The following is a 26,857-nucleotide window of genomic DNA, read 5'->3' as shown; positions in this document are numbered from 1 at the left end:
TTTTACAAAGTAAGTTTCTCTATCTTATTTCTAACTACAAGAAAAGAGTGTGGCATGTGATCCACAAAACCAACATAGAGACTATACTTATCTGGAAAAGAAATGTTAAAATGATGGTTTCAACACAGGCATATGCATTTTTGAGTGTTTTATTTATATTAAATTGGATAAAATGTGTGTATTTCTCAGACAGAAGAGACACGTCGAGGCAGGAATGTACCTTTCAGCTATTCATGGGTACACAAGTACACTGGGGAGACTGTAAAAGTTCAGATTGTGATTCAGTAGGTCCGGTGGGCCTGAGTTCTATTTTTTTAACAAGCTCATTTTTAACTAGTGATGCCACAGTCTCTGATTCATTAACGACAATTGTGAATAGCAGAGACATAATTAGAAAGGTAAAAATTCATATTTAATTTTGAACTTGAAGTGTTTTATGGATTTTACACCTTTAATAGGATGGTAAGCACAGCAGCAACAATCATTTGTGAATATTTACTATAGACCGTGTATCTTTCTAACTTTGTAGTGTAGGACTCCAGGAAAAATGCCTGGGCTGCGGTCACAGTGGGCGGGGCCCTCAGGCCGGGCCGCCCCTCCAGGACCCCCGACGGGGCCCTGCGCTCCTGGCGGCTCCCTCCCCCGGCGCCTCCGTCCCTCCCAGAAGACCTCGGGGCAGAGCGGTCCCACCCGCTGCGCCCAGAACGGAGCCCGCGTTTCCGCAGAGCTGGAGCTCCCGGCTCGGGGTCTCTTCCCTCCGCCTTCACGGAACTGCCCCGGAGCCCGCGGCGAGGGCGGCCTCACTGACGCTGCCGGCTCTGGAGGGGCCCCGGCGGCCGAAGCCGCGACAGTCGTGCGGACGGCGGGCCGGGTAAGCGGGCGCCGACCCTCCGCCTGGTCCGGTGCCCGGGCGGCAGCGCAAGACCAGCTTCTGAGGGGCAGGGGTTCGCTGCCACCCGCCGCTGCTGTGCAGAAAGGGCGGCCCCCACCGTCTGGTCCCGGGAACTTCGGTCCCTCCTCTCGGCCCTGCCCTCGGCCTGGCTCGTGGGGCCTGGGGGGCGTGGGGAGGGGGTCGGCCTGAGTGTCCTGAGGGGAAACGGGGCAAGGGAGGCGCAGGGCCCGGCCGCAGCGTCAGCGCGCCTCCCCCCGACTGCGGGGAAGGCGGCTAAAAACTCCTCCCGAGGCGCGCAGGCCCCTTATTCAGCGGAGTCCCTCTGCCCCCCTTCCTCCCTGAGCTAAAGTACCGGGGGGAGGGGATAGGGCAGGGCACTGGCGCAGGTAATGTGGACCATCAGCAGGTGATTGTTAACTAAGGAAAACCGGCTCTCCCAACGTGAGGAATGCAGCGCTTTTCTTTCTATGCGACGGTGCCAGAGTCTCTGCTCACTGAATTCCTTCCTTTCATATGCACCTCAGCGCTCTGGGGCCTGCATTCTGTATTTGCATATCCTGAGATCCTCAGGGCTCGCGGCTCACACTGGAGGGCTGCAAGGGCTGATGACTGTGACATCCTTTGTTTACTGAGATGGCAAGAAATATTCCGTTTCTCACAGGCTTGAGGGGCACAGAGTGAAAAGGGTAGGAGACTCTCACTCGGCATGTACTTTGGTTTACATGTAGATAATATTTACACTTAACTGTGCTACTAGAGGTTCTCAAGTGTGATCAACTTGTACTACTGCCCTCTATGTATTAATTTCATGAATATCATAAGATAAATGCCTATAGAATTGACTTAATCTATTTAAATAGGATAATGGTTTTTAAAGGAAACATAATAGAAATATAACAACAAATCCCTTACCACTAAAGGCTGGGTCTGGAGCAACCTAAATAAATGTTCCATTGTTAAAATATTGAAAGATGTATTCAATAGAAATATCAACAAAAATGACAAATAATGAGGGCAGCAGAACGTTGAAATGTTCTATCTTTATCATCAAAGTGGCAGAACATCATGTATTAGTAGGCGCTGGGGGCAGAAGATGCCTGATTTTATACCTTTGTCATATTTGTACAGTTGTTTCAACAAGTAACTTAAAGACCATATGGAAAAAAAGGAGGTTTGTGCCTGAGATCATGTTGATGTGAAACAAGGGATGGCCACCTTGTCCCAGGTGAGTTAAGTTTACCTGGCAGGTAGACCGCAGAGCTCCTGAGAAGCAAGGGTTGGAATTTTTCTGCTGGGTGCCCCTTAGGTTCTGTGACTTGACTGATTGTGAGTCATGTTTCGGGAAAGACCTGATCACAGGAAACGGGTGGGGAAGAGTGATTTGGGGAGCAGCTAACAACATGCATCACGGCTCATGGCTTGAATGAATTTTAAAGAAACAGGAAAACAAATGCTTCTTATGGAATCAGAGAATGTCCAGCCGGACAATCCCAGAAAATGAGGAACACCCATCCCATTTTCCAGATGAGAAAACAGAGGCCCAGCAAGGTGAAATCCCTCACCCAAGTTGCACCCGTCTCTCCTCCCCACTACATGGTTCATGAAAGCACGACTTTTCCTGTCGTGATCACTGCTGAACCCCAAAAAGGACCAGGCATCTAGCCGCTGCTCCAAAAATTTTGGTTGACTGTAGGAACAATGCTATTTCTTTCTTTCTCACTCTTATTCAGGATTGTGCCAAGAACTCCCCAGGCTGCAATGTAATTCGATAAATGTAAATATTAATTGAGTTTTGTTGTGATGAGGACTTAGGCTTTGGAGGCAACAGACTTGGTTCAGATCTTGGTTCTGCCACTCAATAGCTGTTTGGCTTTGGGAAAATTACTGAACCTCTCTGAGCTTATTTCCTCCTTTGTAAAGTGGGGATAAATGTATCTGAGCCAGCAGAGCACCTGCATGAGAGATGTGCACTAAATATTGGTGTTTCTCACTCTCCCACACCATCTCTGTTCTTCCCAGAGAAGTTGTACAGAAGGATATAGTACTTTTTTTAATTAATTAATTAATTTTTGGCTGTGTTGGGTCTTCGTTGCTGCGCGCGGGCTTTCTCTAGTTGCGGCAAGCGGGGGCTACTCTTTGTTGCGGTGCGCGGGCTTCTCATTGCGGTGGCTTCTCTTGCTGCGCTTGTTGTGGAACACCGGCTCTAGGCACACGGGCTTCAGTAGTTGTGGCCTGCAGATTCACTAGTTGTGGCACACGGGCATAGCTGCTCCGCAGCATGTGAGATCTTCCCTGTCCAGGGCTCGAGCCCATGTCCCCTGCGTTGGCAGGCATATTCTTAACCACTGCGCCACCAGGGAAGTCCGATATAGTACTTTATAAAGAGGGGTTTTAATTGATTTCAGATAGTGTACATGTTTCTTGTAGAAAAGATTTTTCCACTATAGAAACATTAACATGCAATACCACTACAAATGCGGTATTCTATGGGTTAGATATTATCAGTAAATTTTATAAGTAATTGGGCAAATGCCAAAGCACTAGGTACTGGGGAGTAAGAAGACTCAAATCTGGGGTGCCCCCCACCCCAATTTCAAGAGCAGGGTGTGTTTTTCAACTCCATATTTCACCTGGTCTTTGTTTCTCATCCATCCTCTGTGTATGCCTTTCTCAAGAAGGCTCGGATCCTCCGCTTTCACACCCTCCCGGCTGGCTGTGCCCCAGCTCCCGTCCTGGAACCTCTGCACGCATGGGTGTGCCTGCTCTCCCTGGGCCTCACCAGCTTTGCCAGGGAGCTGCTGTATCGTGCACTGCTTGCTGTACCCCAGAGTGCCTAGACCCTTCTGGTACATGAAGTACACTCTCATCACCATGAGTTCATACCCATCCCCTTACCTTATATCCTGCCTCTAAGCCAGGCTTGGGGGTGACTAATGTGCATTCAGCTATGTGAGGTGCTGTGATCAAAGTGAAGTTCCCAACATTTGAAGTTGCAGGCTTGAGGGGCAAACAGTGATTTAAAGTCGGGTCACCTGACTTAAAGGGGGGGCTGATTGCTTTAAAACCAGGGCAGCTGACTTAAACCCTGCGTCCCTCCGCTGCAGGACGAGACCAACTTTGGCGCTGCTCGGGTTTGCTCCAAGCCAGCACTGCTGTGCAGGAAGAGCTTCCAGTAGTGCCTTAGTGCAGGGGGACTTGGTCCGTTGTCCTGCCGCTGCCCTCAGTGGGGGGCCACCTGCTCTTCTGGAGGAGAACCAGGGAGGGGGAAGTGCAGAGTCCCGGCTGGAGTTGCGGCACCCCTTGTCTGATGGCAGGGAAGGGGGGACGGGGCTGTGTGGTGTCCTGGGGCTGGACTCACCAGGCCGACTCAGCCTCTCAGCCTCCTGACCTCCCCCCACACACCCCACAAGAGTCTCCAATAATATGTAATTGTGCCTTAGGTTCTCGGTCTTCAAACTCATACCCAGGCTCCCAGGTCCCTTGATTTAGCCAATTCCTCTGTGCTCTTTCTTCTATTAGATACAGTCCCAGAGGGAGGGGCTGGGGGATGGGACTGGAGGGACCCCGGCAGCACTGGCCTCAGCTGACTAAAGAGATCCAGGGCCTGCGCTCTCACACATGTGTGAGGACCCTTAAGGCGGAATCGAGGGGGCCAGTTAGAGGCAGTCCTTGTTGCCTCAAGTGAGAATGGATCACCGTCCGGTGGGGAGCACGCTGACCCCTGAGAAGTACTGTTAGGAGGATGTGTTCCTCCCTCGGCTTCAAGGACGTGGGTGGGCTTCAGGGCTCCATTTCCCCTCCAGACCTCCAGGGCTGACTGCACCCCAGCGGCCTTGCAGACCTGGCTTCCTGTCCCAGAACTTGCCAGGCTCCAGGAAGAATCCAGACTGCAGAGATGCTGCTTGAGCGCTCCAGCTTAAGAAGTGCCGTCCCTGGGGACCCAACAGTGGAGGGAGGAAGGGTGAAGGGAGTAGGGGGGTGGGGTTGGGAGGGGTGGCTGCCCTGGGAGACGTTGAGAGAGAAGTATCGCCCCCACACCCGCTGCCCCCTGCAACTGACTGACCACTGATGCCATAGGATCTCAGGCCCTTTTAGTCAGAGATGCCTCGGTTTCTTTACTCCTGCGTTCAAAACTATGCAAAACCAACTCTTCATCCTCCTGCTGCCTGGCCAGGACTTGTAAAGCACTGTTCTTTTGGAGCACTCGTTCCCTAAACTGCAGTTTGGAGCTGTCCCAGCTATTTAAAGGTGTTCTCCTTAAACTGAGACTAAATCCTACTCTTTTGGAAAAACACCCTGCACTTCCGAGGAGAGAGATCATGTTTTCTGCCCATTCCTTCCTTCTACTTCCCTCTTAAGAAACCCTGTGCTCAGAGAGCTTGGTGACTTATTTTTTGCTTGATGTCAAAAAGAAACCTTCCCCATGCACTGCAAAAATCTTTCCTGGAGCATAGGTGTTTCAAAACCATGACCGTGTTTTGCAGTCAGTATACACTGGGTAGACTGCCTAGCAGTCCCTCCAAGAGCCAGAGGTGAGTGTAATCAACTTATTTGATTGGATGCCCTTCAAGTTTAGGAAGGTCCCATTCTTATGCCCCAGCAGATAAGACAGAGCCCTGGAGGGCTGTGGCTGTGATTAGATAACTTCTGATGATTTTATATCCCTTACTGAGCTGCTGCTTCTAGGTTAAATTCATTTTATTACCTGTCCTTTTTTTTTTTTTTTTTTTTTTTTGCAGTACGCGGGCCTCTCACTGTTGTGGTCTCTCCCGTTGCGGAGCACAGGCTCTGGATGCGCAGCCTCAGCGGCCATGGCTCACGGGCCTAGCTGCTCCGCGGCATGTGGGATCCTCCCGTACCGGGGCACGAACCCGTGTCCCGCACATTGCAGGAGGACTCTCAACCACTGCGCCACCAGGGAAGCCCTACCTGTCCATTTTTAAAGAAAGACTGAAAAAGTCACTGTAATAGGTCAAGAATCTGAGCTCAGCGTTAGTCAAAGGTACTCACAGGGAGGAAGGTGGATAAACATAGGTGCGTAAAATAGGAGGGTTGGCAAGTACAGCCAGGACAACCGGGTTCACCGTGCACACTAATAAAGGCCAGAATCTCCTCATTTATCTCCGGTGGGAAGTTCTGATGGTTTCACAGGATCAAACTCAAATCATATTCCAACTGGGGGGCTTCCCAGAAGGCGCTGAAGCACCGGCAGAGCCCACCTGCGCTCCCACCTTGGCACTCCAGGATCAGAGTTGGGTTTGGAGATGGGGTTGCTGTAACCCCAAGGAGGTGAGCAGAGAGGAGGAGTTGATTACTGGTCTCCTCTGACTCTCTGGCCCAAATTGCCTGGCTTCACGGGGGGGCAGAGTTTTGCTTTGAGCAACTTATGGGGCACTTCCAGACTGGTGGGGTTGCCCAGTGGCCCGACAGTCTGACAGGCTGGCTGCGGTGTGACCGCCCTTTGTTTCTCCAGAATCTGTTCATCAGGAGGTGCATGGTTGCGGAAGCCCATTCACCGCCCCCCCACCAAAGGGTGATGGCACCTTCCCTGGCTGTACCCTATGATCACCAGGTACTTGAAATGAATGCAAGGTTTTTGACTTCAAGGAAGAGCTCACATAACCACTTCTGCCTCATAATGTGTGGGATTTACTATAATGGAAGGACATTATAAAGAACAGGTAGAAAACTCACCTGTTGGTCTCCATGTAGGAGTTTATTTTGCATGAATCTCTCCTACACGAGTAGATAGCAGAGGTTTATTTTTGTTCCCGTGTGTGTACTTGTGGCAGAGGACGTAGGTATGGTGATTTGAAGCCCTCAAAGAAATATTCTCAGAATTCTCAAGACTTCTCTTGATTGGAACCGAAAGAGACCTGGAAAAGGAGGAAAAGCAAAGGAGGAGGGAGAACGAATGGCTGTTTCTCAGTAAATTCACCTTCCTGGTTGATTGTTCTGTCTTCTCATTTCTTTTAACTTCTATGTATGTCTAATGGAATGATGTAGAAACGCTGATTTTTATGCTTTAAAAGATTTTACATCACAAAGAAACTAGAAGTGGCTAACAGAACTTATTCACATCAATGTTACATAGAGACTTTGATATTAAATTTGTATACTAAAATGGGTTAATCCAAATTTTCTTTCTTTTTGAGTGAATATTTGTAACATTTTTGTAGATAATAATTTATCCTAGATATACAAAATTGTGAGAATGGGTACCATTTTTCACCCCTTAAATGATTTCTTTTAAATGAATAGATCGTACACTTTAAAGGCCAATGTTGTGTCTTACATGTTGTTTTTTAATTCCTTGATTTCCTAAACTTGTGTTTATTTAATTGATTTCTATCTAATAATCTGTCTCCCCTTTATTGTTTCTTACTTTATATTTTATTGATCTATAGTTAATTTACATTATTATATTAGTTTCAGAGGTACAACATAGTGATTCATAGATGTTTAGGTTCTTCTCCATTTATACTTATTATAAAAGAGTGGCTCTATTCCCCATGCTATACAGAACGTCACTGTAGATTATTGATTTTATACATAGTGGATTCTTCCTCAGAATCTCCTACCACTATTTTGCTCCTCCACCCTGTCTCTCCCTGCTGGTAACCACTAGTCTGTTCTTTAATCTGTGAGTCTCTTGCGTTGTTGTTGTTGTTGTATTCAATTTTTTAGATGCCACGTGTAAGTGATAACGTACCAGGCTTGTTTTCTCTGTGGCTTATTTTACTAAGCATAATACCCTCCAAGTCCATCCATGTTCTTGCAAATGGCAAAATTTCATTTTTTGCTGAAGTCATCATAAATATCATTTTTTATCCCCTAACCTATTGATGAACACTTAGTTTGACTCTATATCTTGGCTATGGCAAATAGCACTGTTATGAACATTGGTGTGCAGTTATTTTTTTTTAACTAGTGTTTTTGTTTTCTTCTGATATACCCAAGAGGGAAATTGCTGGATATTATGGTAGTTCTATTTTTAGTTTTTTGTGGAACCTCCATTCTTCTTTCCACAGTAGCTGCACTACTTCACATTCACATCAAGAGTTTACAAGAGTTTCCCTTTCTCCACATCCTCACTAACCTTTGTTATTTGTGACCTTTTTGATGACAGCCATTCTGACAAGACTGAGGTGATATATCTCATAGTTTTGATTTGCATTTTATTGCCGATTAGCTATGTTTAGCATCTTTGTGCATTCTGGCTGTCTATCTGTATTTTTTTCCTTGGAAAAATGTCCATTTAGGTCTTCTCATTTTTTAAAAAAATATTTTGGGTGTTGTTCTGATATTGAGTTGTATGTGCTGTTTCTGTAGTTTAGATATGAACCCTTGCTTGGTCATCTTTTTGGTGTTAACCTCTTATCATGTGCCAATATTGTCTCTCCTTCAGCAGGTTGTCTTTTCATTTTGTCTTTGGTTTCCTTTGCTGTGCAAAATCTTTTAAATATAGTGAAGTCCCATTTGTTTATTTTTGCTTTTGTTTCATTTGCCTTAGTAGACTGAACCCAAAACCGTTGCTATCATTTATGTTGAAGAATGTTCTGTATTCTCCTCTCGGGGTTTTCTGGTCCTACATTTAGGTCTTTATTCAGTTTTGCATTTATTTTCTATACGGTGTGCTAAAATACTCTAATTTTATTCTTTTCCATGTAGCTGACCAGTTTTCCCAGTACCACTTATTGAAGAGACAGTTTTTTCTCCATATTGCCTGCTGTGTCATAAATCAATTAAATATACGTGTGTGGGCTTATTTCTGGGATCTCTATTCTATTCCAGTGATCTTTGTGTCTGTTTTTGCTCCGGTCCGATTCTCTTTGATTACTGTCGCTTTGCAGTATAATCTGAAGTCAAGGTGCGTGATGCCTCCAGCTCTGTTCTTTCTCAAGATTGTTTGGCTATTTGGGGTCTTTGTGTTTCTATACAAATTTTAAAATTACTTTTTCAAGTTCTGTGAAAATGCTTTGGTATTCTGATAGGGATTGCATTAAATCTGTAGATTGTCTTTGGCAGTATGGTTATTTTAACAGTATTAATTCTTCCAGTCCATGCACCTGCTATATTTTCCCATCTTTTTCTGTTGCCTTCAACTTCTTTCACCAATGGCTGATACATTTCTGAGTACATGTCTTTTACCTGCTTAGGTGTGTTTGTTCCTACGTATCTTATTCTTTTTGGTGTGATTGCATATGGTATTGTTTTCTTAATTTTTTTTTTCTTTCTGACAGCTTTGAGTTTTGTTTTTTCTTCTTTTTCTAATTCCTTCAAGTGTAATGTTAGGTTGTTTATTTGATATTTTTCTTGTTTCCTAAGAATAAGCTTGTATCACTATAACTTCCCCCTGTGAACTGCGTTGGCTGTGTCCCATACATTTTGGATCACTGTGTGTTCATTTTCATTTCTCTTGGGTATTTTTAGAATCCCTCTTTAATTTCTTCACTGTTCCTTTCTTCCCCTTTTATTCATCTGTGATGTGAGGACTATCTTTAATATTGTTTGGATTTCTTTCAGTTGTGTGTGTGTGTGTGTGTGTGTGTGTGTGTGTGTGTGATTATTTAAGTTGCTGAGCTCTTAATTTCACGTGGACACTAACAACCCTGCATTGTTACTCTTCTCCCCCACAGTTACTGAATTTGACCTTATATTTTACATCTACTTGTTTTGTGTGTTCCTTAACTTCTTATTGTGAATATAGATGATTTTATTACTGTTTCCTTTCATCCTTCCTATTAGCTGTGTACATGGTTGATTTACTGCCTTTGTTGAATATTTGCCTTATCCAATGAGGTTTTTCCTTTAGTAAGTTTCCTTTCCTAATTTTTATGTTTCAGTCGTGGCCTTTTCTTTTTCACTGAGAAAAGCCCCTTTAAGATTTCTCATAAAGCTGGTTTGGCGATGCTGTGCTCTTTTAGTTTTGCTTCTCTGTAAAACTTCAGATCTCACCATCAAATCTGAAGGAGAGCCTTGCTGGGTAGAGTATTTTTGGTTATAGGCTTTTCCCTTTCATGACTTTAAATATACCATGCCACTCCCTTCTGGCATGCAGAGGTTATCCTGAAAAGTCAGCTGAGAACTTAATGCAAGTTCCCCTGTTTGTAACTTGTTGCTTTTCCTTTGCTCCTTTTAATAGTGTCTTTTTATCTTTATTTTTTTGCCATTTTAATTACAATGAGTCTTGGTGTGGTCCTCTTTGGGTTGATCCTGTTTTGGCCTTACTGTGTTTACTGGACTTGGATGTCTGTTTTCTTTCCCAGGTTACGGAAGTTTTCAGCTCTTATGTCTTCAGGTATGTTCTACACTGCTTTATCTTTCCTTTTTGCTTCTGGGACCAGTATAATGCAAATATTAGTACACTTGATGTTGTTTCACAAGTCTGTTCAACTTTCCTCATTTCATTTTAATCTATTGTTTTACCGTTCATCTTCAGTGATTGCCAGTACTCTGTCCTTCAGTTTTCTGATTCATTCCTCTGTATCATTTAGTCTACAGTAGTTTCCTTTTAGTGTATTTTTCATTTCAGTTATTGTATTCCTCATCTGTGTTTTGTTGTTCTTTAATGGTCTAACTCTTTTTAAAAAAATTCTAACTTCTTGCTCTGGTCGTCCATTCTTCTCCTGAGTTCTCTGATCATCTTTATAGTCATTACCTTGAACTATTTTTTGAGGAGATTGGCTATCTCCACTTCACTTAGATCTTCTTCTGAGTTCTTATCTTGTTCCCTCATTTGGATCGTGTTTCTGTGTCACCTCATTTTTCTTAACTTGCTGTTTTTATTGCTATGTATGTAGTAGGTTCGTTACATTTCCTGACCTTCGAGAAGTGGCCTTTTGTAGGAGAGGTCCTATGTGTCCCAGCAGCCCACTGTCCCCTGGTCACTAGAACTATATGTTCTAGGTGTACCCCCTATGTGGGCTACTTGGGCTCTTCTGTTGTGGTGGGCTGACTACTGTGGGAGGTCTGGTAGGCTTGGCTGCCCCCACAGTGCTTGTTTGCCAGACTCTGGCTTGTATGGAAGCTGTCTGTGCTGCTTGGTGAGGCTAAATCATAAGGCAGCTGGCTGCACAACTCTGGGGGACACCAAATCTAGTGCTGGTTCACTGATGGGTAGAATTGCAGTCCAGGTGATATCAGGGCTAGTGCCCAGTCACTGGTCCTGGGGCGATGCTGGCTACTGGGAGGAAGGCACAGGTCCTGAGTTCTGGCTGCAGGGCCCAGGAGTCTCAGAGTTGGTGTTGGATCACTGTTCCTGACACAGCTATCTGCAAGGTCTGGGGTATCCCTAATCTTGTGCTGTCATTCTGATGGGCAGGGTCAAGACCCAAGTGAGTCCATGGCTGCTTCTGGCCTGCCAGTGAGTGTTCTGGTCACACAGGCTGCTGGGCTGTGGTATTCCTGGAGCTGGTGTGTGCCTGTTGGTGTATGAGGCTGATCCCACTGCTAGAGCAGGTTTGCTGTTGGGTAGGTCCAAGCTCCATCCAGTCCCTGTGCAGTAATCACCTGCCGACGGTGAGACTGATTTCAAGTCCAGAGCAGGCTCACTTGTCAGAGGGGCCAGGGACTCTGGGGCTGGTGCCTCTCCACTTAGGTGTGGAGGCCGGTCCTGGGACTTTTGGTGGCTGGGCCCATGTCCAGTGGCAGCTGTGCATTGAGCGGGTCTGAAGGCAGCCTGTTTGCTGGTGGATGGGGCTATGCCCCTGCTCAGTTAGTTGCTTGGCCTGCAGCATCCTAGTACTTGTGTCTATAGTCTGGTGGAAATGGGTAGGGCTAGGTCCTGAGGCTAAAACGATAGAGGGAGGATTCTGAAATTATGCTTGCTGGTACCAGTGGCCACGAGGTAGAAGGAGCTCCCCCATATGGCTGCTGCCAGTGTCTATGTCCCTGAGCCTGTGCTGTAGTTGCCTCTGGACTCTCTGGGAGACTCTCCAAGATCAGGAGGTAGGTGTGACCTAGGATCCGTTTAAATGACTGCTTCTGTTCTGATTCTCGGGTCATGTGGGATTTTGTGAGCATTTTTTTTTTTTTTTTTTTTTTTTTGCGGTACGCGGGCCTCTCACTGTTGTGGCCTCTCCCATTGCGGAGCACAGGCTCCGGACGCGCAGGCTCAGCGGCCATGGCTCACGGGCCCACCCGCTCCGCGGCATGTGGGATCTTCCCGGAACGGGGCACGAACCTGTGTCCCCTGCATCGGCAGGTGGACTCTTAACCAGTGCACCACCAGGGAAGCCCTGTGAGCATCTTTTAAGTGTGGAATCTCTATTTCCCACAACCCTCTGGCTTTCTGGAAAGTAAGCACCCCTGGTCTTCAAAGCCCGACTTTCTAGGAACTCTTCTTTCCAGCACAGGGTCCCTGGGCTTGAGAGCCTGATGTTGGGTTCATACCCCTTGCCATCTGGGTGCACCTCAGAAATTGTAATTATTCTCCCATTTGTGGGCCACCCACCTGGGGGTTTGGGTCTTGACTCTGTTGAGATTTTGCCTTTCCTCCCTGTCTTGCCGAGGTGCCTTCCTTATATCTTTAGCTCTAAAACATCTTTTATGGTTGGTCCCGGCCTTTTTCATCAATTGCTGTTCTGTAAACAGTTGTGACTTTGGTGTGCCCATGAGAGGCATCAAGCTCTGGGTCTTTGAATGCTACCATCTTGGACAATCTCTCCACTTCATTCTTAAATCATATAATTTAATTTTTCTTAGTATCTTATTTGACTGGTGACAGTTTGAAATTTATTATCACTCATGTTTACTTCTCCTGTTTTAAAAAAATTGAATAGTGCATTCATTCATTTTGAAATGAAGGTAGTGACCTGTGAATTTCCATACCTCAAAAATCAAGGATAGGACAAAAGCCTTTTCTACCTGTGTTACCCTCAAACTCTGCATCCCACACCAGCCTGGGGATTAACCTCTTGCACCCATGCTCACCTTCTTTTTTTGGACCGTTAACCATCGCTGCATCTGTATGTGTGTTGACAAAGTGAACTCTAGTCTTTCCAGTTTTTGTGTTTTGTTTTTTGGATTAGGGAAGAGTCCTACTATGAATGTACATTTACTGGTCTGCTGAAGTTCATATTAAACCTGTCAAGCACATTACCAGAATTGGAATTGCTTTTATATACACTTTGATAAATTTTAGAGACAATGGTAGAACAGAAGTAAATTGTATTTCAAATCCCACAATATTCTCACACCATGAAAACCCTTCCCTTTTTAATATATTTGTGTGTAGTTTATCTTTATGCCCATACTATATTTCCCAGAGATGGGTAAGTGTTACGTTTCTTGCTAGCACATTTACGGTATTGTTCAAAGTCAGGTGTTTAGTGATTTAACATGATCATATTTCCATGAACTTGCAAGTACAAGATCTTCTCTCACACTGTCTTTTACCCCCTGCTTTTTTATATTGCCCTCCTAATTCTCAGTCCTGGTCTTTCTTTATGTTCTTCATCAACCTGGATAGGTTATACTATTTTCTCCCTTATTCAAGACCAATAGAATAGAATAGAACACCCAGAAATAAACCCTGATATATGGCCAAATGGTTTTTGACAAGTTGCCAAGTCTTTTCAAAGTAGAAAGGATAGTATTTTCAACAAATGATGCTGAGAATTCTTGTTGTCAACATGCAAAAGAAGGAAGATGGACCCTTACCTAACATCATATGCAAAAATTAATGAAAATATATCAAAAAACTAAATATAAGACCTAATAAAATAAAAAGTCTTAAAAGAAGACACAGGACAAGAACTTCATGACATTGTATTTGGCAGTGATTTCCTCAATATGAAACGAAGGAACAACAAAAGTACAGCTAACAAAAAAATAAACAATTTGCAGTACATAATTTAAAAAAATGTGTATCAAAGGAATGTAAACAGAATAAAATGGCAACCCACAAGATGGGAGAAAATATTTGAAAGCCATCTATCTGACAAGAGATTTCTATTCAGAATATACAGAGAACTCCTACAACTCAACAAGAAGCAAACACCCTGATTCAAAAATGGATAAAAGACTTGAATAGATGGTTCCTCAAAAAGAGGTACAAATGACTAAGCACTTGAATAGATGCTCCATATCACTAAATGCATGTTTATGCATACACACACAAGCACACACACATACACAAGCAGAAAACAAGTATTGGTGAGGATGTGAGGGAGTTGGAAGCATTGTGCTCTGTCAGTGGGAATGTAGAATGATACAGCTGCTTTGCAAAAGAGTATGGCAATTTTCCAGATATTGAAAAATATAATTACTACATGATCCAGGAATTGTACTATGAGGTATACCCAAAGGAATTGAAATCAGGGTCTTAAAGTAATATTTGTACTCCAGTGTTTTGATCAGTAATAATCACAGTAGCTAAAATATGAAAGCAACCTAAGTGTTCATCCACTAGTTCCTGGATAAGCAAAGCGTGGTATACCCATATAATACAATATTATTCAGTGTTAAGAAGGAAAAGATCTAGGAATATGCTACAACATGGATGAATCCTGAGGAAATTTAGCTACCAAATATGCCATTTTTGTGACTTTTAGCGAGTCATAACAATGCAACTACTTATTTCAATTATATGGGGTACTTAGTGTAGTCAAAACCATAGAAATTGGGACGGTAATGATGCTTTTCAGGTGGTTATGGAACAAAAAGGAAGGTTATGTTTAAAGGATATAGAGTTACAGTTTTAAAACGTAGAAAAGAATTAGATAAATGGCGATGTTGATCGCCCAATAATATGAATGTATTTAATATCACTGAATGGTGCACTTTATAATAACTAACATGTTATATTTTATGTTATTTGATTTTACCAATATACAAAATTGGGAAAGAATGTAATTTCAGGAAAGGGAGTGGACCTGGGATAGAGCAGAGAGTAATCAGAAGGGTGAGACACTGCATATGTTGAAGAAGAGGCGAGAGTCTTCACTGGCCAGAAGAGACTTTATAAAAAAGAAAAAAAAATTACTCTGAGGGTGTATTAAATAGATATCTGTGGGTGTACTGCTATCTTAAAGAGTCTTTACTAAAGTCCATAAAGCTTGTTGAGGCTTTTTTAAAAACTGGATTCCCTAGGAGATAATTAGAGGGTGGTACTTAAGTCTATGTCTAGGTTGACAGATTTTGCAGGGAAGACGAACCTGAGAACAGTGGAGGTCCTGAGAGTGTAAGTACATGGAAATTGGAAAAAATAATAATAAAGGGAATTAGGAAAACTTTTGACTTCGAAGGTCATGTATTACTGAGTCAGACCTGAGGTTTCTAAGGAGTTATATACACAGTTGCTATTTGGATTGCTTGTTGATGAAGATCAGTGGAAAAACTAGAGTCGTTTCCAAGTGTAGGTAAGATATAATGAGAGGATGGAGGTGGGAAGTAGGGAGGCCCAGAGAAAAGTGGGAAGGTCATACTGGGCCAAGATGGTGGTGATATCCAGCAGAATGGATGGTAGGGCAGACTGTGGATTCATCTTTTTTATTTCGGCTCCCCATCTCATCCTTAATAATTCTTTGGGAATATTTCATTGCTCTGTGATGCAGGTACAGAATTCGAATGAGGAGACTACACCCTCAGTGTCCAGCTGTCTGAATCCTCAGTGTGCTTCAAATGATGGAGAACTATTGCTTCTTTATGAGAAGAGTTAGTACCTCGTAGCTAAGCTTAAGCTGGAGCTTATGCAATATTGATTCCATTTTATATATACTGTTGGCATGGAGGTTCCTCCTCCTCTTTTCTTGACCGTTATGAAATGAATCTATATTTCTCAATATTTGTGTATATCAGATAAATACATTAAGTAAAGGAATCTTATATATTGCTCCCTGCATAGTTTGCCCTTTCTTGTTTCTCTTTTACCTTTACTAAATTAGCACAGGGAGAGACCTTGAAATGTTCTAATCAGGAGAGATTAGAACATCATATTTCTAGAGAGGTTGGTTGGACAGAGCAGGGGTCCCAGTGAGAATCAAAGCTTCTGTTTCTACTTGGAAGTGTACCTGTATAGGGTAGAGGGCTCCAGGAAATATCCTAGAATATTGCAATGTCCCTGCGGGAGATCATTAAGAGAGGCAGGATCCGGTACGAGATCAGTGTACTATGACATGTTTGTCAGTCATCTGGTGTGAGATTCTCAGAGCCAATCCCATATGGTAAGGCTGAGTGCAGAGTATGAAGAACCTGTGAAAGCCTTTAATTGAATGTTAAAGATGAAGCTCTGAGTTTGAGGAGAATTTTCTTACCTGACCGAATGTCACCCTTCTGTGGGGATGAGATTCTGTGCTTTTCTTCTCTTGATGACCACTGACTGAAAGTCATTAGAGGATCATGTCTAGACAGCATTCTTTATTTAATTTCTTAAAGAAGAAAACATAGAAAACATTTTTATCCACTTTCAAATTGAGGATCAAGGGGAGTGACATCAGTGAAAATGTCAGAGTAGGGAGTTCTAGCTTGTGTCCATCACCAGAAACACTGACATACATGGTAAAACCTGTCAGAATGATCTTATCAACACATGTAAGTTTTCTTTTCTTTTCTCCCTGTAGATTTATCTTTCACTGAAACTTAACTTACTACAGGATGTGGAGAATAAACAGGGAAGTAGAAACTGTATTTCCTGATGAGAGAATCACTAAGTCACATTAGCTGTTCTGAGCTATGTCTTACTCACCGTGAATGTAATTAAAACAAACAAACAAAACACTTTTTTTTTGTAAGTCAGTTCTGACATTTCCTCGTTAAAGACAAGGTAACAGATACAGATTTAGATCTACCAGAATTGAGCAAAATGTTGATTGTACCTGTGCTGAATATATGAGCATGACCTGCTACAAATCTTCATTATACTTATTGCCACAACTGACAAATTCCCTTTGGCCACTCCTGATACATTGCATGTAAGGAATACATAGGATACTAACCCCAGCTGCTCACAGGTAAACTCTGCCACGTGGATTACTGCATGTTTTCCTGCTGGAAGACCACACATTCTCGAGTATCATGACTGCAGAGTATGTGGGCTCTTCTTTTTTCTGGATAAAGGTTAGATAATCACCTAATTTTATGAGAAATATATAAATTGTATTTGCATATTCTTCAGGTTTTTATTTACCCATTCTCTTTCAAGTCCTAAGTGCAAATATTAAAGTGATTTCCAAGAGGGTGGTAAATAAGACAGCTACGTTTATGCTCCAAAATTAGCAATAAAGCATAATACAATTGTAAACGCATTAATGTGTGATTAATATGTAGATACTTATGTAAATACAATTTTAGTAATGCTTTGTGGAGAGCTTCAGAATCTAGGTATTTAAAAAAAAAGAATAAGGAGTTCTTGAAACTCTCAGGGAATTATATAAAAGTCTTTGTGTCTATAAATATCAATCTGGAATAATGCATTTTCTCAGAAATAAACTAGGCATAAAATTGTAGGAAAAAACTTCATGAAATGAAAGAGCATGTGAGATGGACATACAAGAAAAAGAATATTCTCAGAGAATAATGAACAGTGTGAATTTCAGCAGAAGTGTAATACAGATTCAGAGAGTAAAACTTTGGAGAGCCTACTTATGAGTTCCTCATATTGCATCTTTGGAGAGACGGTAGTCATTTGAAATATGATGTTATAAGATGACGTTAACATGCTTAAATACTTTCGTTTAGAAATGACCACTTAGAACCAGAGTAAATGAAAGAGAGCACAAAATTATGTTTTTGTTGATTTTTGAAGATCTCAGGTGAGTGCTGATAATTTCAATATATAGATGTCGGGCTTCCCTGGTGGTGCAGTGGTTGAGAGTCCACCTGCCGATGCAGGGGACACGGGTTCGTGCCCCGGTCCGGGAAGATCCCACATGCCATGAAGTGGCTAGGCCCGTGAGCCATGGCCGCTGAGCCTGCACGTCCGGAGCCTATGCTCCACAACGGGAGAGCCCACAACAGTGATAGGCCCGCGTACAGCAAAAAAACAAAACAAAACCATGATGTCTTTCACTGCAAAATAAAGGAGCTGTTACGGTGGAGGATTCCTGGACTGAATGCCAATATTATGACAATAGTATGAGTGTGTTTCGTGTTGGGAATTACAATCATTGTTGCTTTTGTTGTGGTCATCCATTTACAATGCTTGGTGTCAGTTGATTTTTCTCTTGTAAAAATAAAATGCAGTCTGTGTGTGCGGAAAAAAGAAAACATACATGATGTCTTGATAAAGTTGTATGTAATTTGAGATCTGGAAAACATTTCTTTTCTGTAATGCTAGGATACTAATTGGACATTTTTGCAAGAAAGAGATTTCAGGATGCAAATCTCGTGTCTCTAAGGTGGGAAGCCAGTTCATGGCGGAACATTCTATTAAACTTGTGTGAGTGCAGAAATATTTCTTTGGAAGGAAGAGGTCACGAATCCCTTTTTAACAGTTAGTGGTTTATAGTATACCGATTGAGCAAAATGGGTATTTCTGAACTTTAGAAAAAAATAATATAGTTTTTCTGCATTTATATTATGCAGCTGATGTAGAATATCAAAAACTCTTTATTTTGAAAAACAATGTAATCAATTTGACATAATTCATATATATTGAACCTGTGGTACACACACACTATAAAACTTACATTCAAAAACTCTTTTTCACTTAAGAAATATTTTCTAGTGTAGTTGATTTACAACGTTGTGGTATTTTAAAATACATGTTTACTAGAGTATAATTGCTTTATAACACTGTATTAGTTTCTGCTTTACAACAAAGTGAATCACCTATATGTATACATATATCCCCATATCCCCCCGTCTTGAGGCTCCCTCCCAGACTCCCTATCCCACCCCTCTGGGGGACATAAAGCACCGAGCTGATCTCCCTGTGCTATGCGGCAGCTTACCACTAGTTCTTTTACATTTGGTAGTGTATATATGTCAGTGCTATTCTCTCACTACGTCCCTGTCTCCCCTTCAGCCCTGTGTCCTGAAGTCCGTTCTCTACATATGTGTCTTTATTCCTGCCCTGTCACTATGTTCGTCAGTACCATTTTTCTGAATTCCATATATATGTGTTCACATACGGTATTTGTTTTTCTCTTTCTGATGTACTTCACTCTGTATGACAGACTCTAGGTCCATCCACCTCACTACAAATAACTCAATTTTGTTCCTTTTTATGGCTGAGTAATACTCCATTTTATATATAGGCCACATCTTCTTTCTGTATTCTTCTGTCGATGGACATTTAGGTTGCTTCTATATCCTGGCTATTGTAAATAGTGCTACAGTGAACATTGTGGTACATGTATCTTTTTGAATTATGGTTTTCTCTGGGTATATGCCCAGTAGTGGGATTGCTGGGTCATATGGTAGTTCTATTTTTAGCTTTTAAGGAACCTCCATATTGTTCTCCATAGTGGCTGTATCAGTTTACATTCCCACCAACAGTGCAGGAGGGTTGCCTTTTCTCCACACCCTCTGCAGCCTTTATACATTATTGTATTAATTTCTTCTGTGCAGCAAAGTGATTCAGTTATATATATATATATATATATATATATATATATATATATATATATATACACTTTTCCATTATGGTTTATCACAGGATACTGAATATAGTTTCCTCTGCTGTACAGTAGGTCTTTGTGGCTTGTCCATCCTATGGAGAATAGTTTGCTTCTGCTATTCCAAAACTCCCAACCTTTCCATCACTCTCTCCTTGGCAACCACAACTCTGTTTTCTATATCTGTGTGTTTCTGTTTTGCTGACATGTTCATTTGTGTCCTGTTTTCGATTCCACATGTAAATGATATTATATGGTATTTGCCTTTCTCTTTCTGACTTACTTCACTCTGTATGACAGACTCTAGGTCTATCCACCTCACTACAAGTAACTCAATTTCGTTTCTTTTTATGGCTGAGTAATATTCCATTGTATGTATGTGCCACATCTTCTTTATCTATTCGTCTGTCGATGGACACTTAGGTTGCTTCCACGTCCTGGCTATTGTAAATAGTGCTGGCTGGCGGATTCTGAACCGCTGCGCCACCAAGGAAGTCCCCAGAGATTATTTCTTAAGGGAGGCCCTCCTCACCCCACATCAGTCTCTTCCCTGCTGACCTAGACTCCCACAGCCTTACGTAACTGCTCCGTCATAGCACCATGCACAGTTTTAATTTCACACATATTTGTAAGTTCCCTTTCTATAACCCTCTGTTCTATTGAACCTTTCCCTCCTGCCTCATCATTTTATCTCTAGTGCCTACCAGTGCTTGGCATATCTTAGGGGCTCAGTAAGTGTCTTCTGAATAAATAATTGGAGACAGAGGACAAGGCTTAGGAGGGGAGATCAAGGCTTTGTTTTCTACATGTGGACTAGGAGGTGCCCTTACGACATCCGAGTGGGGATGTGTTTTGAGCAGTTGGTGTGAGGTTGGGATGCCTTTGGAGATGATCATGGCCAATATTTTAAACCATGGGAGTGAATAAATTTGTGAGGGAGGATGTGTGAAATTAGAAGGGAAGAGGGCCCACGACTGAGGAGCAACCTCAACATGTGAGGGCAGGAGGTGAAACCAGCAAAAGAGACTGAAAAGCAGGGGTAGAGAGGAAAACTGGGAGAGTGTGCAGTCGACGAACCCAGGAAGGAGAGGGATCAAGCAAGAGGGGAGGCTCCACCATGCCATGTGCTGCTAGCAGAACAAGATTGAGGACAGGTCAGTGTCTCGTAGATTGAGCCACTTCGAGGTAATTGGTGACTTTAATCAGAGCAGTTTTGGGAGATTGGCAGAGGGGGAGGCCAGGCCAGAGCAGGCTGAGGAGTAAAAAGGTAGTACCTCTGAGAAGAGCATCCTTGGCAAGCTTTGTGGTTTTTAGAGGGGACCGTGTTTGCTTAGAATAAATAAATTAACAGTTATCTGTGGGACATGGGATTTGGATTTTCTTCGTTTTACTCCCGTTGCTCTACCTTCAAAATATTTTTTAGAATGTGACCACTTCTCACCACCTCCCCTACTATCTCTCCATCCTGAGCCACCATCATCTCTGACATGGGTGACTGAAGAGCCTTCTAATGATCTGCCAGTGTCTACCGTGGCCCCCACAGTCTGTTTTTCATACAGCAGTCACCGTGATCATGGGGAATGTGATCAGTCATGCCACTCCTCTCCTTAAAACCCTTCACTGGCTCCTATCGTGAAGAGCTAACACAGCCCGCAGAGCGTCCTACAAGGCCATACGGGGTCTGACCACTGTGTCCTACCTGCTTACTGCTCTCCATCCATTGTGTATCTGACTTCCATTACCCTCTTCTCCTTTCTGTGCTGCAACCACAGTGGCCTCCTTCCTGTTCTTCTAACACACCAGACAAGCTCCTGCCCCAGGGTCTTTGCACTGGCCCTTTCCTCTCCTGTGCACTCTTCCACTAGATACCAACTTGGCTAACTCAAATCTCTGCTCAGATGTCATCTTCTCATTGAAGCTTATCTGGGCTTGTCTATTTAAAATTTTAACCTATGGGGATGAGGTGGGGGGGAAATGCGTGAGGGTGGTCAGAGGATACAAACTTCCAGTTACAAGACAGATACATTCTGGGATGTAATGTACAGCATGGCAACTATGGTTAACAATACTGTATTGTATCTTTTTTCTCTTTTCATTTTATTTATTTATTTGTTTGTTTATTTTTGGCTGTGTTGGGTCTTCGTTGCTGCACGTGGGCTCTCTAGTTGCGGTGAGCGGGGGCTCCTCCTCGTTGCAGTGTGCAGGCTTCTCATTGTGGTGGCTTCTCTTGTTGCGGAGCACCGGCTCTAGGCGCGTGGGCTTCAGTAGTTGCGGCACGTGAGCTCAGTCGTTGCGGCACGTGGCCTCAGTAGTTGTGGCGCACGGGTTGTAGAGCGCAGGCTCAGTAGTTGTGCCGCACGGGCATAGTTGCTCCTCGGCATGTTGGATCTTCCCGGAGCAGGGCTCAAACCCGTGTCCCCGGCATTGGCAGGTGGATTCTTAACCACTGCGCCCCCAGGGAAGCCCTACCTCTCATTATTAACTCAATGTATTAACTCAATTTTGGCTATAATTAGTGCAGTTTCTATTATCATTAATGAACTGGGGGAAGATCAGGTGGTTGTCTAAGTAGCCTGAACCGACTAGAGAGGAAGTCCCTGAGGAACAGGGGAGGAGGTGTGCCCACATCCGGAGTAGTCTAGCCCTTGGAGGTCCATGGCTCATTAAGTAGCCTGAGATTCTGGGCTCTGTCCAAATAGGTACAAAGATCATTTGTGATCTAGGCATGTTCTCTTCTTGGGCATCTGAACCAGAATTCCCTGAAAGATCCCCAGGTGGTACTCAGTGGGTCAGGATGTGGATGGAGGTGAACTACACAGAGGGAACCGAGTAAGGTCCACCCTCCCACAACCAGAGCCACTCACTGTCTTCTTCCAGTGCTGAGGCAAGCCACCTGGGTTTCCTCAGGCCACTGCCAACAGGTCTTCCTTTAGTATCTGGTGTCTAAACTGCAGGGTCCCCCACCAAACCCCAGTATTGGGAGCCTGCACCACAGACCCCACCACGGAGATGGACACTCATGCTGATTCCATTTCTAAAACAGTTATTTTCAGGAAATGTTTGTGCTCGTATGCAAGGAAACTTTGTGGGGTATCTGTGGCTGCCAAAGTGACATCTGGCAGGATTAACTGGATCACCAGAGCCAAACAATGAGGACTGGGAAGGCGACAATAACTGTGAGGCCTGGGCCCATTTGGGGGCAAGATTTTGAGAATGACCACTTAGGTGACAACATGGGATTCCCACGAACCGCAGCTCTGGTTAGTTTCTGGTCTGGAGCCAGATCCTCGCTCTGATGCAGACGTGGGAGGACGGAGCAGCAAGAGCTGCCCAGCTGCCCAGCTGCTCATCTGGGAACTCATCCTCCAAGCGACTCTGTCCCTCGTTCTCCTCCCGTACCTGGAGGCGGCAGTCAGCGGGCAGCACCTCTTACAGCACCCCCGCGTACACCTGCTCAGACCACCTGCTCAGAGCTACTCTTTTTCCCAGCCCAGCATACCTGTTCCACCTGTCTGAAGACCCACCACACGTTTCCTCGAAGCATACCCCAGAACTCTTCCTCACTCCAGCCATGCCCCAGCAACTCTTCTATCAGTACCGGGTATATGGACACGTCCTCCAGCCCCTGTGGGAACCTTTGTGGCTGCCAGCCAGCCAGCTCTTGGGCCTCAGACCTGTTCCCTGGTCCTGAGTCAGAACCAAAGCCCTATGTGTCCAGGGTCCACTGAACCCCAGCCCTGGTCAGATATGGAAAATGGAGACTTGGAGAGAGTAAATGATTCACTCCTGCTCTTCATCCTTCAGAGGAAGACCCCAAAAGCGCCTCGACTATTCATCAAAAGTCATTGAGTTGTACTGTTAAGATCTATGCCTTTCACTGAATGCACTTTTTGCCACCATTTATAAAGAGAAGAAAAGCTTTTTAAGAACTGGGTTGAGCCCCCTGCATGCACATACCCAACTGCAGGCAGAGAAGATTGTCAGCCCAACCCAGACCTTGCTAAGAGTCTGCTCAGAGGCCATGGGTCTGGTCTGCTGGCACTGGATGGGCGCAGATGCTGGGCAGATGAGCTCTGTGTGGTGTTTTAGACAAATATGAGGACCTAGAGTAGGGTCAAACAGACAGGAGAGCCCAGGAAGCAGACCCTGGGAGAGGGGAGATACCAGTTGGGCCAGCACACCTGAGGCTATGGTCAAGGCCATGAGGACCACAGTGCGGTGGGCACGGTGGCTGTGAAAGCCCCACTGCTGCCCAGCCAGCCCGAGACAAGCCACGGGGAAGCACCCACCGGCCAGCCCCGTCATAATCTCCGCCAATCCCAATGAACTTGCATCCAATGACTGCCCTGATGTGGTCGAAGTGATCTGAAGAATGGAAAGTCAGCAGTGTGGGGCTTCCAGGGCAGGGGTGGGGTGATGACTGACCTCTGTTGATTCCCCTTTTTGCAGCCTGTAGGCCAAACAGGCCAGTTCCTTCATGGCCTGGCACCGAGAGTACCAACTAGAGGGCCCTGAGGTTTGATCTGAAGTGATCCCAGCTGGCTCTAGAACTGGACTTCAGATTTGGAGTGGACCCCAGAGCCCCCTGTTTGGGCCATTTCCCACCCAAGATTCACCCTGCCTCCCAGTCTCCTTGAGAACCTGTGGGGGCTCCTTTCCCCGGGTGTGGAGGATGAGAGAGCAACAAGAATACAACTGATGAAGGCCCCAGAGACCTAAGGAGCTGTCCAGTCCCTTGGCCAGAGGTAGGGGCAGTGTGCTTTAGGAGCCCCTGCAGAGGCACAGATGGGCAGCACCCGGGCTCTGTGTCTGACAGCCTCCCTGATACCCATCATTATCACAGTTTTGATTCCATGGCTCCAGTTCCACATGGCACCAGGGTGCTGTGTACCATCCATTATTGGGTTTTTGGGAGCTGTACCTATGGCCAACAGGTGGGTCAAACCACTGGGGCTCTTCTGAAGTCCTCCCCAAATTTGGACCCAGCTTCAGCTCCAAATCAGAGTTTTCAGAGAGCCCAGGGTGGGGCTCACCTGCCCCAGTAGACACGTTGGCTAACGGGTTGCACTGCAGCACCCACACGGACAAGGACACCATCACGATGCCACCGTTCTTCTTCTGCAGGGGCGGACCGGTGGACAGCTTGGCTCCCAGCACAGCCACCTGCCTGTTCACTCAGCCCCTGTGAGGAAGGTGTTCAGCCCTGGCTTTGAGGTCAGAGTCGTCTCCTCTCTGGGTTTGTGTGAATAGAGGAGCCGCAGCCCTGGTCTGGGTGGTGTCTTGGCCCTGGGTTTCCGGGTTTGGAGGAGTATCTTACCACCTAGACCCCCACCTAGGGCTCAAGAGTTCAGGGGCTGTGGACCGTGGGTTTTGGGGGCAGAAGATATTTAACCTGGGGTTTGAGGAAATTGAGGGAGAAGGGGCTCAGGCTCAAGGGCTCCTGGTTTGAACCTCTTGCTTTAGGGATTAGGGCCAGGGCAGTCTCTCATGAGAAGCTGCAGGATATCATCAGGAACATTCCGAGTGTCTTGCACACCCCCCAGGCCACTGAGTGGGAGAAGATGACAGGTGCCTGTGACACTTCTAGGGCTCGCCGTGCCACAGCATCCGAGACATGGGACAAGTCCACCATCATGCCCAGGCGGTTCATTTCTGCCACCACCTTCTACAGGGACAGGATGGGGAGAGGGCATCAGGGCTGCATTTATCTTCTGTGCATTTATCTGTAGGGAACAGGCGGGGCTGTACATTCATGTGGGGCAGGGTATGGAACCCGGGTACTTACCTTGCCAAGCCGGTGAGCCGACTGACATTGCTGTAGAAGGGGTGGATACCCTTTGCTGTGCTCTGTGCCCTGCAGGATGGCCAGGAGGCAGTCTGACTGGTGGCCATGACTTTGCTACAAGAGCCTAGAAAGAGGTTCTTTCGAACCGTCTACACCTGCAACTCCCTGGTGCAAGAGGAGGGACCCAAACTGGGCTGTGCCTGGCAGTAGGAGGGCCCTTCTGGGGACTCAGTCTTGACTATATTCAGGGAAAAAATGCATACGCCCTTTCTGGTCAACTGCATCATTGTCGAAGTTCTGTCTCTTTTCACTTGCTTTAAAGGCGACTCCAATCTACCTCTTAAAAACTGTTTCCTACAATTCTGCCTTGCTTTCAAATCCTCTTCGTTGCCTTCCCTCAATATATTTTTGGACGATAGTTGTCCTTTATAACTGTACAGGTTTTTGCATTGCAGTGCCCCTGAGCTCCATCTTTCAACTCGCTTTTTTGTGAGCTGGCTGCAAAACCGCAGGATTGCTTCAGGCCGTATTCTGGTTCTGGGGGGCAGGCTGAGCCTTTGGCTAATTCTTCTTCCTGATTGGAAATTAGAGTGACATGTGCCTGTCCAAACACCTAGAGCTGGTCTCTCGTTGGTTCCCCCTCTCCCCGTTCATCCTCTGGACAATTTGCAAACTGTACGAAACAGGAGGTTAAAGGTGCTGATTTTCCAAGTGGGGAGATTGATAGTAAAGCGGCTGGAATGGCAAACCCGAGCACCAGGAGATGAAAAATAACGGGCATTTTAGAAACCTTTCCCGATCACTGGGTGTACCATCCTCTGGGTTTCCCATGCATGTTTTAGCTGTAGGAAGATTCCCTTGAACCTGGAGATTTGGGACCCATGGAATGGGTAGCACACAGTATTACTTTAAAGGGTCTGCATTTGCTCACCCAACCTCACCAATCCGGTTACCCCCAAGAGTGTCCAGCCTTATGTCTCTTCCAGCTGTGGGTCTAGATGTGGTCAATCCAGGTTGCATCACAGCTCCTGAACGAATTTTGTAAGAATTTCTCTTTCACTATCTTTTTTTTCTTTTTTTTTTTGTAATTTATATTTATAATGGGGTTTAGCTGATTTTCAATGCTGTGTTTATGCTGCTTTACACCCACTTGATTCACTTACAGAGAGATATCAATAAATACATTTTAAGATTCTTACTATGCAGATATATTCTTCTGCGGTGAATAGGGTGTGTTGAGTCCTGTTCACTGAGCAATGAGTAGGCCTTGTCTATTATATATTTGGTTGATGGAACGGTATCTGTGCTAATTTCAAACTCGTTTTATGCATCACCCCACCTCACCTTTCCCCGTAAGCAGCCATAGTGTGTTTTCTAAATGTGTGACTCCGTTCTGTTTTGTACATTTCATGTGTAGAGATTTTTACGTTCCGTCTATAGGTGATACAAGTTTCGTTACCTGTGTGACTTATTTCTCTTAGTATCATCGTACCTAAATCACTCATTATGCTGCTATTAGCCTTAGGACATTGATTTCATGGCTGAGTGATATTCCATTGTACATAAGTACCACAGCTTGTTTACCCATTTTTTTGTTTCCTGGGATATTTAAGGTGTACC

The 26,857-nt window shown here is 44.7% G+C and overlaps 1 pseudogene across 1 annotated transcript; it reads right to left on the bottom strand.

Moving 5' to 3' along the window:
• Positions 1–4,072: 4,072 nt before the first annotated feature.
• LOC307055688 (dipeptidase 2-like) lies at positions 4,073–25,344 on the bottom strand (annotated as a pseudogene). The gene is made up of 7 exons: positions 25,238–25,344; positions 24,942–25,117; positions 24,486–24,570; positions 23,742–23,817; positions 22,952–23,087; positions 22,703–22,851; positions 4,073–4,135 (listed from the first exon to the last, which is right to left on the bottom strand). The product of its transcript is annotated as a dipeptidase 2-like (transcript).
• Positions 25,345–26,857: the final 1,513 nt, after the last annotated feature.

Source organism: Hyperoodon ampullatus (genome assembly GCF_949752795.1).
Source record: "Hyperoodon ampullatus genome assembly, chromosome: 7".
NCBI classification, from domain to species: Eukaryota; Metazoa; Chordata; class Mammalia; order Artiodactyla; family Ziphiidae; genus Hyperoodon; species Hyperoodon ampullatus.
The sequence above is the reverse complement of the archived record's forward strand: the minus strand, read 5'-3'. Positions and strand labels throughout refer to the sequence as shown.